Source organism: Rhinopithecus roxellana, chromosome 19, assembly GCF_007565055.1.
Source record: "Rhinopithecus roxellana isolate Shanxi Qingling chromosome 19, ASM756505v1, whole genome shotgun sequence".
NCBI classification, from domain to species: Eukaryota; Metazoa; Chordata; class Mammalia; order Primates; family Cercopithecidae; genus Rhinopithecus; species Rhinopithecus roxellana.
The window spans coordinates 77351769-77359207 of NC_044567.1; the positions used below are offsets into that span (position 1 = coordinate 77351769).

At 57.2% G+C, this 7439-nt stretch overlaps 1 protein-coding gene across 2 annotated transcripts in view; it reads right to left on the reverse strand.

Moving 5' to 3' along the window:
* The window catches only part of SCN4A (sodium voltage-gated channel alpha subunit 4), a 51312-nt gene extending 45998 nt beyond the window's left edge, over positions 1-5314 (reverse strand). Inside the window, exon 1 of one of the 2 annotated variants that reach the window (XM_030923974.1) lies at positions 5112-5314. The gene's annotated coding sequence lies outside the window, so the exon portion shown is untranslated. The remainder of the gene's footprint in view (positions 1-5111) is intronic. The other variant, XM_010380023.2, reaches the window with a different exon arrangement.
* Between the last annotated feature and the right edge of the window lie 2125 nt (positions 5315-7439).

Genomic DNA, 7439 nt, shown 5'->3' on the forward strand with positions numbered 1-7439 from the left:
TGAGTTTCAGTCAGCTTGGGAAAGATTTTCCTTAGTGTGGGAGGGGCTGGTTTCTCTGGCCCCCAAATCTCCGTGCAGTCACCTGTCGTGCTGACGTGCACAGGTTCACGAGGTGGAGGCTTAAGAAATATTTCTAGATGAAAAGTTATCATGGACACGTTCATTTGGAGCTTATCACGTGCCAGGCACTGTCCTAGGGACTTCGCTTTCGTCATCCTAGCTAACCAGCAGTGGAGTCAGGACTCAAATGCAGCTCTCTCTCATGCCAAGCCCCTGTGCCTGCTACTGCAGACTCGGCCTCCTTCCAGCCCTTTGGGGAACTGGGCTAGGCATAGCTGCCCTCCCTCAGCACAGGGCCCGCCCAGGTTGAGGTCCCACTCAGTTTGCTCCATGGGCCAGCCTGACCCTCAACCATCTATCCCCTTCAAAGGGCAAGCCAGATCCTTGGGCCAAGCCCCTGAGAGGCGTGGGCTGGGGTGGGCATCTGGTAGGCCCTGGTAGGGTCACGCTCAGGATTCCTGAGGTTTTGTGCTGGGAGCTGTGTGTGGGAGGGGTCAGTGGGGGGAAGAGAACCACAGGTCAATTTGCACCAATTGACCCTCATATATCCCCTGACCCCCATATGGCCTACTTGGATGCAGGCACATGCCCTTGCCAGTGTACACACACACACACACACACACACACTCTCACATACGCACACTCATTGCCTCTATGAGTCATTTCCCAGCTGCTCAGAAGGGTGGGGAGGCTAATTTGTTCCACTCAGGCTCAGGGCTTCCTGCCCTCTGTTGGCTTGGATCTTTCTTTTAAAATATTTTCTTTTCTTTTCTTTTTTTTTTTTTTTTGAGACGGAGTCTTGCTCTGTTGCCTGGGCTAGAGTGCAGTGGCCGGATCTCAGCTCACTGCAAGCTCCGCCTCCCGGGTTTACGCCATTCTCCTGCCTCAGCCTCCGGAGTAGCTGGGACTACAGGCGCCCGCCACCTCGCCCAGCTAGTTTTTTTGTATTTTTAGTAGAGACGGGGTTTCACCGTGTTAGCCAGGATGGTCTCGATCTCCTGACCTCGTGATCCGCCTGTCTCGGCCTCCCAAAGTGCTGGGATTACAGGCTTGAGCCACCGCGCCCGGCCTAAAATATTTTCTAGAGATAGGGTCTCACTATATTGCCCAGGATGGACTCAAACTCCTGAGGTCAGTTGATCCTCCTGCCTCAGCCTCTCAGGTAGCTGGGACTACAGGTGTGTACCACCATGCCTGGCATCAGATCTTTTTAAGGAGCCCCTGAGCATGATGGTCTCCCATACTGGTATGTGCACATCCTCCACACACACATCTAAGCCCACTTCCCCTGCCCTTGGACACATCGTCCCTGAACATAGAGCTACCTCCCTTCCCCTGCCTGCTCCTCGAAGCAGTGGGTCCACGGAAAGGCCACCAAGAGGCCTGCTCACACCTAATCCTGGGCCTGGAGAACTCCAGGCAACCTGGCTCCCCATTCCCTCCATCCGTCCCCAGCCTTTGAGTCCTCCCGACTTGAGACAGAGGAGCTGGGGGCACAGTCACCAGCACTAGAGAAGAGGCTTTTCAGCAACAGCCTGAAGCCTGGAGGAAGGAAAGGCTGACACCCAGCTCCCCTGCTCCCATGACTGCAAGCACGACCCCTTCAGGAGCTGCGCCCTGCGGCTCGCTCTGGGAAAATCCTCCACCCCAGAAAGCACTCCCAGGATGTTTCCTCCCCAGCTACTCTTTGGAGAGCCTTCTCCAAAGCTAGACTGATCACGAACTTGCCAACCTCAAAAAAAAGCTAAGCATTGACGGCAGAGCTTACTGAAAGGTGGGCTGGAAGGACCCTGCTCTGTTGCTCTGGCATCATGGCCATCATGGCCACATCTGCAAACCACAGGCCCTCATGGAAGGGGCTCTGCAGTCCACTTTATAGAAGGACCCTCACCCAGCCGGGCGCAGTGGCTCAAGCCTGTAATCCCAGCACTTTGGGAGGCCAAGGCAGGTGGATCACTGGAGGTCAGCAGTTAGAGACCAGCCTGGTCAACATGGTGAAACCACATCTCTACTAAAAAGACAAAAAAAAAAAAAAAAAAAAAAAAAAAAAAAGTAGCTGGGCGTGGTGGCAGATGCCTGTAATCCCAGCTACTTGGGAGGCTGAGACAGGACAGTCACTTGAGCCTGGGAGGTGGAGGTTGCAGTGAGCCGAGGTTGCACCACTGCACTCCAGCCTGGGCGACAGAGTGAGACTCCATTTAAAAAAAAAAAAAAAAAAAGGCCCCTCACCCAAGGGAGACCAGATAGGGAAAAAAACGTCCACCCCGACCCCCAGCTCTGAAGGGTGCCCAGAACTGAACAAAGCCATCCTTCTTGTAACTCCTTCTCTCCTTCTATTTTCCCTGGGACGAGACATTTTATGTCAGGGTCACAGACTGGCAATAGCCGCAATAATACTGGTGAACACATATGTAGAGCCAGTTACATGCCAAGCACTGTTCCAGGCACCTCACATGTCCATGAGCATATTAAATTCTCACCCTGATCCTGTTATCACCCCCATTTGACAGATGAGGACACTGAGGGACAGGGGAGATAAGTAACTCACCAGATGGTATTTATACAGTAAACTGGGATTAGAAGCCTGACCCTCAGGGTTTGAAAGGAACTCGGGCTCTTAATCAGGAGGTGGACCGTGACCTTCAAGCACCTATGCACTAGGTGGGGGTGCCTGGTTTCACAGTCCAGTTCAAAAACAGGATAGGGGCCAGCAACTATTAGAGTTTCACTCTTTCCTTTTATGCAAGGGCTCTTGGCAGAGGGCCCTGCCAGGGCGCTGAGTCTTCCCCACCACTCCTACTGTCCCTGGCTCCTTGAGCCCCCACCTCTTCTCCAGCAGCCCATCCCCCCAACAAGGGCTGTTGACTGAAAACTGCAGGGAATAAAAATAGCTGTTGCTGATGAGGCAGAATGGGGGCCAGCACGCATGAAAGGCCGGGGCGGGGGTGCTGCAGGGAACCTGGGATCCCCCAGCCCCAACGAGCACCTTCCAATGGAGCCATGGGGGACCTGGCCTGTTCCTGCCACAGCAGGGCTGGGGACCCCTGCCGAAGTCACCAGAACTGCTGGAAGCCCCACACCTGCCCCAGCCGTAGGGCTGCCCATGAGACCCACTGCCCTCTGCCCCCACCCTGCCTTGCACCAGTCAGCTTCCTCCCCAGGGAGTGGGGGCCTTGGCCTCTGTGGACACAGCCCTGGCCACTCGAGAGCTGTGCGCCCCAGGGAAGTGACAGGAGTCAAGGGCCTGACCGTTTGTATAACCTGTTCCATGGTCCTTGACACCCTCTTCCAGCGTCCCCTCCCTTCTCCCAAGCTGCTGTCTGGGGCCTCAGGGCCAGATTTTCCGTTTGGAGAGAGCCTTTCTACCCTTCCCTGCAGGTTCCAATCCTTCCTGCCTCTCTGGTTATGCCTCCTCCAGGAGCCTTCTCAGAACCCCGCCCCTGCCCTGAAGATGCACTGTCCCCACCCCCACCATCATCAGATCTGTCCTTTCTGATGGCCAGAGTTGCCCCCAAAAGGCAGATGCCTTGTCACACCCACCCCAACACCTGACACGGAGTTCCGTGCCTTCAGCATCAAACTCGGGGCTTCCCTGGACCTGGCCTGGGGTCACAGCAGAGACCCTGGTGACAAAAGCCAGCACAGCAGGTCTCGACCAACACTCAGGCCGGTCTTGAACTGAGGAGAAGCTCCCTGAGGCTGAGCTCGCACCCCATGCAGATTTCCAACCAGAAATGATGAGCAGGGCCAGGCTGGGATGGGAGCCACCTACGAAGGACCCTCCGTTGCCTTCCCTAAGCCCCCTAAAATCCCAGCACAATTCCTTGAGAGACACCAGGAATGGAGAGGGGGAGGGCTGCTGAGGAGGCTGCGGGCCGGGCACGTGTGGCCAGGGGGCTGGGCAGGCCCTTACCCTGCTCACCTTTTCTTGGTCGCCCTGCCTGACACAGGTTCCAAGGTCCTTGGGTCTATTTACGTGGTGCCGCACAGGTGATGTGGCTCCAAATGCTAGCACAGTGACCAGACCTGTCCATACAACCACCACACAGAGTGAGGCCACTGGCCACAGTGAGAGGACTTGGGGATGGCCCGGAAGAACCTGGAGGGTCCTGGTAGAACAAGCCCTCCCTGCCTCCAAACTACGTCCCCCCAACTCCACTCTGGCCACTCTGCCTTCTCCACCAGCCACGGCCCACCCCAGCAGGGAGGAAGGGAGGGGGCTGTGTTCTGTGCCAGCCCCGATCCCCGGACCCCACTCTCCAGCCCTGTGTCTCCTCCTAAGAGCCCCCCAGACCCCTTCTGGCCCCCCAGAGTCCTCTTTTTGCTGTGGTCACATATTCTTCCCCTCAAGCTGGGCTTTATGGACCCGGTCCCTATGTCCCCCTCGCCTTCCCGGCAGGTCTCAGCGCTCTCGACTTCTCTAGGGAAAGAGCCCAGCCATGCCGGGTGGGCTGGGGGAGGGGCAGGGACGTGGGCAGAGCCTGGGATGTGTCCTCTGCTGGCATCTCACAGATTCCTGTTCTCAGCAGAGCAAAGGAGCCGCCGGCACCCCCCACCCCGGCCTCCTGCCGCACTCCTCCCCCCACAGCCCTGCCTCTGAGCCATGCAAACAGGCCAAGCAAAGTCACTGTTTCGGCTCCTTGCTCTCCTCTCCTGAAGAAACTGCAGCCCCGTTCTGTGTCCCTTGGGTCACCCATGCCCCTCCAGAGCCAAGCCTTAGCCCGTGGGCTATTTGTGACCAGAACAAGGAACCTTGCTGAGGGCAGTGACAGTTTGCCAGGCAGGGACAGAAGGAACAGATGACGGGACAGAGAGAGGCAAGTCTGGGGCCAGAGAGAGGGTCCAGGCACCAGAAGTTTCGGCAGGGGCTGCGGGACAGAGCGGGGCTCAGGCCGCAGAGCCCCGTGTGGGCAGGCGGTCAGCAGTACCCAGAACAAAGTGGTGACTTCCTCAGAGGCACGCTGGGGTTCGGGCCGGAGAGGTCTCCCCCTGGGGGTGGCCTGCCCCTCGGGGTACCCAGCCCGGAGCGGGTGTGGGGGCGCAGTACTCACTATTGGACGGGAGCAGAGCGGTTGCTGACAAGCCCAGAGCGCCGTGCCCACCTCAGGCTGGGGCTGGAACTCTGGGGGACTTGGCTGGGGGGCCGGGCCGGCGAGGACAGCTGCTGCCGCTGATGTCACAGGGTCATGAGTGAAACCTGAGGACTGGGCCAATCTTCAGGTGGGAGCCTCGGTCACACTTCCCTCGCCGGGTGTGCTCTGGACTCAGCCTGCTTGGCTCCGGCCTCACCGCTTGGGCTCCAGCCTCACTGCTCTAGGAGTGACAGACTCCCGGGCACACGCACCCATTCGCACGGGCACACAGACACTCACTCACTGGGACACATGTATGAGCCTACATAGGTGGTTCCTCTCCCAACCAGGACAGTTTACACAGGCTCATCTCACACTCGAATCTCCACACTTATTCCCAGAAGCACTCCTGACGTACACACTGGCTCACACTCACACAGTCACTCGAGTGCACACTCACAGACACACCCACACAAAAGCTGTGCTCCCACAGGCTCAGTCATGTGCAAATCACCCTTCATACGTTCACGCAGATGCTTCCTCTGCTGTTATACCCGTTCACACACACGCCTCCAGTTCACACGCACAAACACACTTGCACCCACGCAGCAGTCTTGTGCATATACACATGGCTTCTAGTTGCGCCCACAGGCACACTTGTGTCCCGAGCAACTCAAATGCCATATCGCACAGACACAAGACTCTTACTGAGTGCCTGCCTGTGTGTACACACACCACAGCACAAGCACACATACACGCACCCACAACTACAGCCACAGCCACACCCACTCCCACACCCACTCTTACAGCCACACACACCCACACCCACTCCCCTCCACACACACACCCACAATCATGCCCCTGTGTTTATGGATTTCACGCATGTGACATGCTCCCAGTCACGTGGAGAAGTACCACTAGCATGGTCACCAGATGTGCGCCAAGCATATGCCCATCTGTACACCCACAGCCGTACCCTCACATCACACACCGGACACACACAAGTGCATGAACACCCCCGCCCCTAGCTATTTAGCTGGACCACACAGATGTCTGCAGGTCCCTTCTCCAGCCCCACGCCCACCCCCCTGGCTGGACATCTGTCCCTGGCTGAGGGAGGGCTATGCTGGGGGCCAGGTTGATGGACCCCACCTCATCCCTCCACTCTGGGGCTCTGGTGACCCCTGGTGGAGCCGCTGTGAAGTGCACCCTGGCTACCAGCTGGAGAAACCCCTGGGGAATCCTGTCGCCCAACCCTCGTTCTACCAAATCTGTCAGCCTTGGCAGCCCTGTGCCACCATCTTTCCTGGCAGCTCAGAGGTCCAGCGGCTTCCCTGGGCCCGGAGTGAGTTGAGCCCAGGTCAGAGCAGCCTTCGACGGAAGCATAAGGAGGCCTGGGGAGGGGCTACCCTCCCCTGTACCCACAGCAGCTCCGCCCAGACCCTGTGGACACAGCCTCAGTCCTTGCCGAGCCCCTCCTGGGGGCCAGGCCTGCCCGTGGTTTAGGAAGTTCCTGCCAGGCCCGATGCCCATCTCTGCCCAGCCCTGCTCTGGCTGTGGCCTGTGGTCCCCACGGAGTCACCTCACACCCCCAGGGCTGTTTTCTAAACCTAGGTGTGACGCTGGTGTTCTCTATGCAGAGAATTCTGACTTGTGATGGCTCCATTTAGGATTTTTTGTTTCTTTCTCTCTCTCTCCCTTCCTTCCTTCCTTCCTTCCTTCCTTCCTTCCTTCCTTCCTTCCTTCCTACCTTCCTTCTTCCTTCCTTCCTTCCTTCCTTTTTTTTTTTTTTTTAATGGAGTTTCACTCTTTTTGCCCAGGCTGGAGTGCCATGGTGTGATCCTGGCTCACTGCAACTACTGCCTCCCAGGTTCAAGTGATTCTCCTGCCTCAGCCTCTCAAGTAGCTGGGATTACAGGTGCCCACCACCACACCCATCTAATTTTGTATTTTTAGTAGAGATGGAGTTTTACCGTGTTGGCCAGGATGGTTTCAAACTTCTGACCTCAGGTGATCTGCCCACCTTGGCCTCCCAAAGTGCTGGGATTACAGGTGTGAGCCTCTGCGCCCGGCCCATTTAGGATTTTTTCGGCTTCACGATGGGTTTATTGGGACAGAGCCCATGGTAAGTAGAGGGGCACCTGCACTCGGTTCTTTCTCCAGCTCTGCTCACTGGAGAGACATGCACAAACACACTTGCACCCGCACAGCGGGCTTGTGCACACACGTGGCTTCTATATGTGCCCAGAGGCACACTTGTGCCACCAGCAACATAAACGCTGCATCGCACAGACACAAGACTCTTAC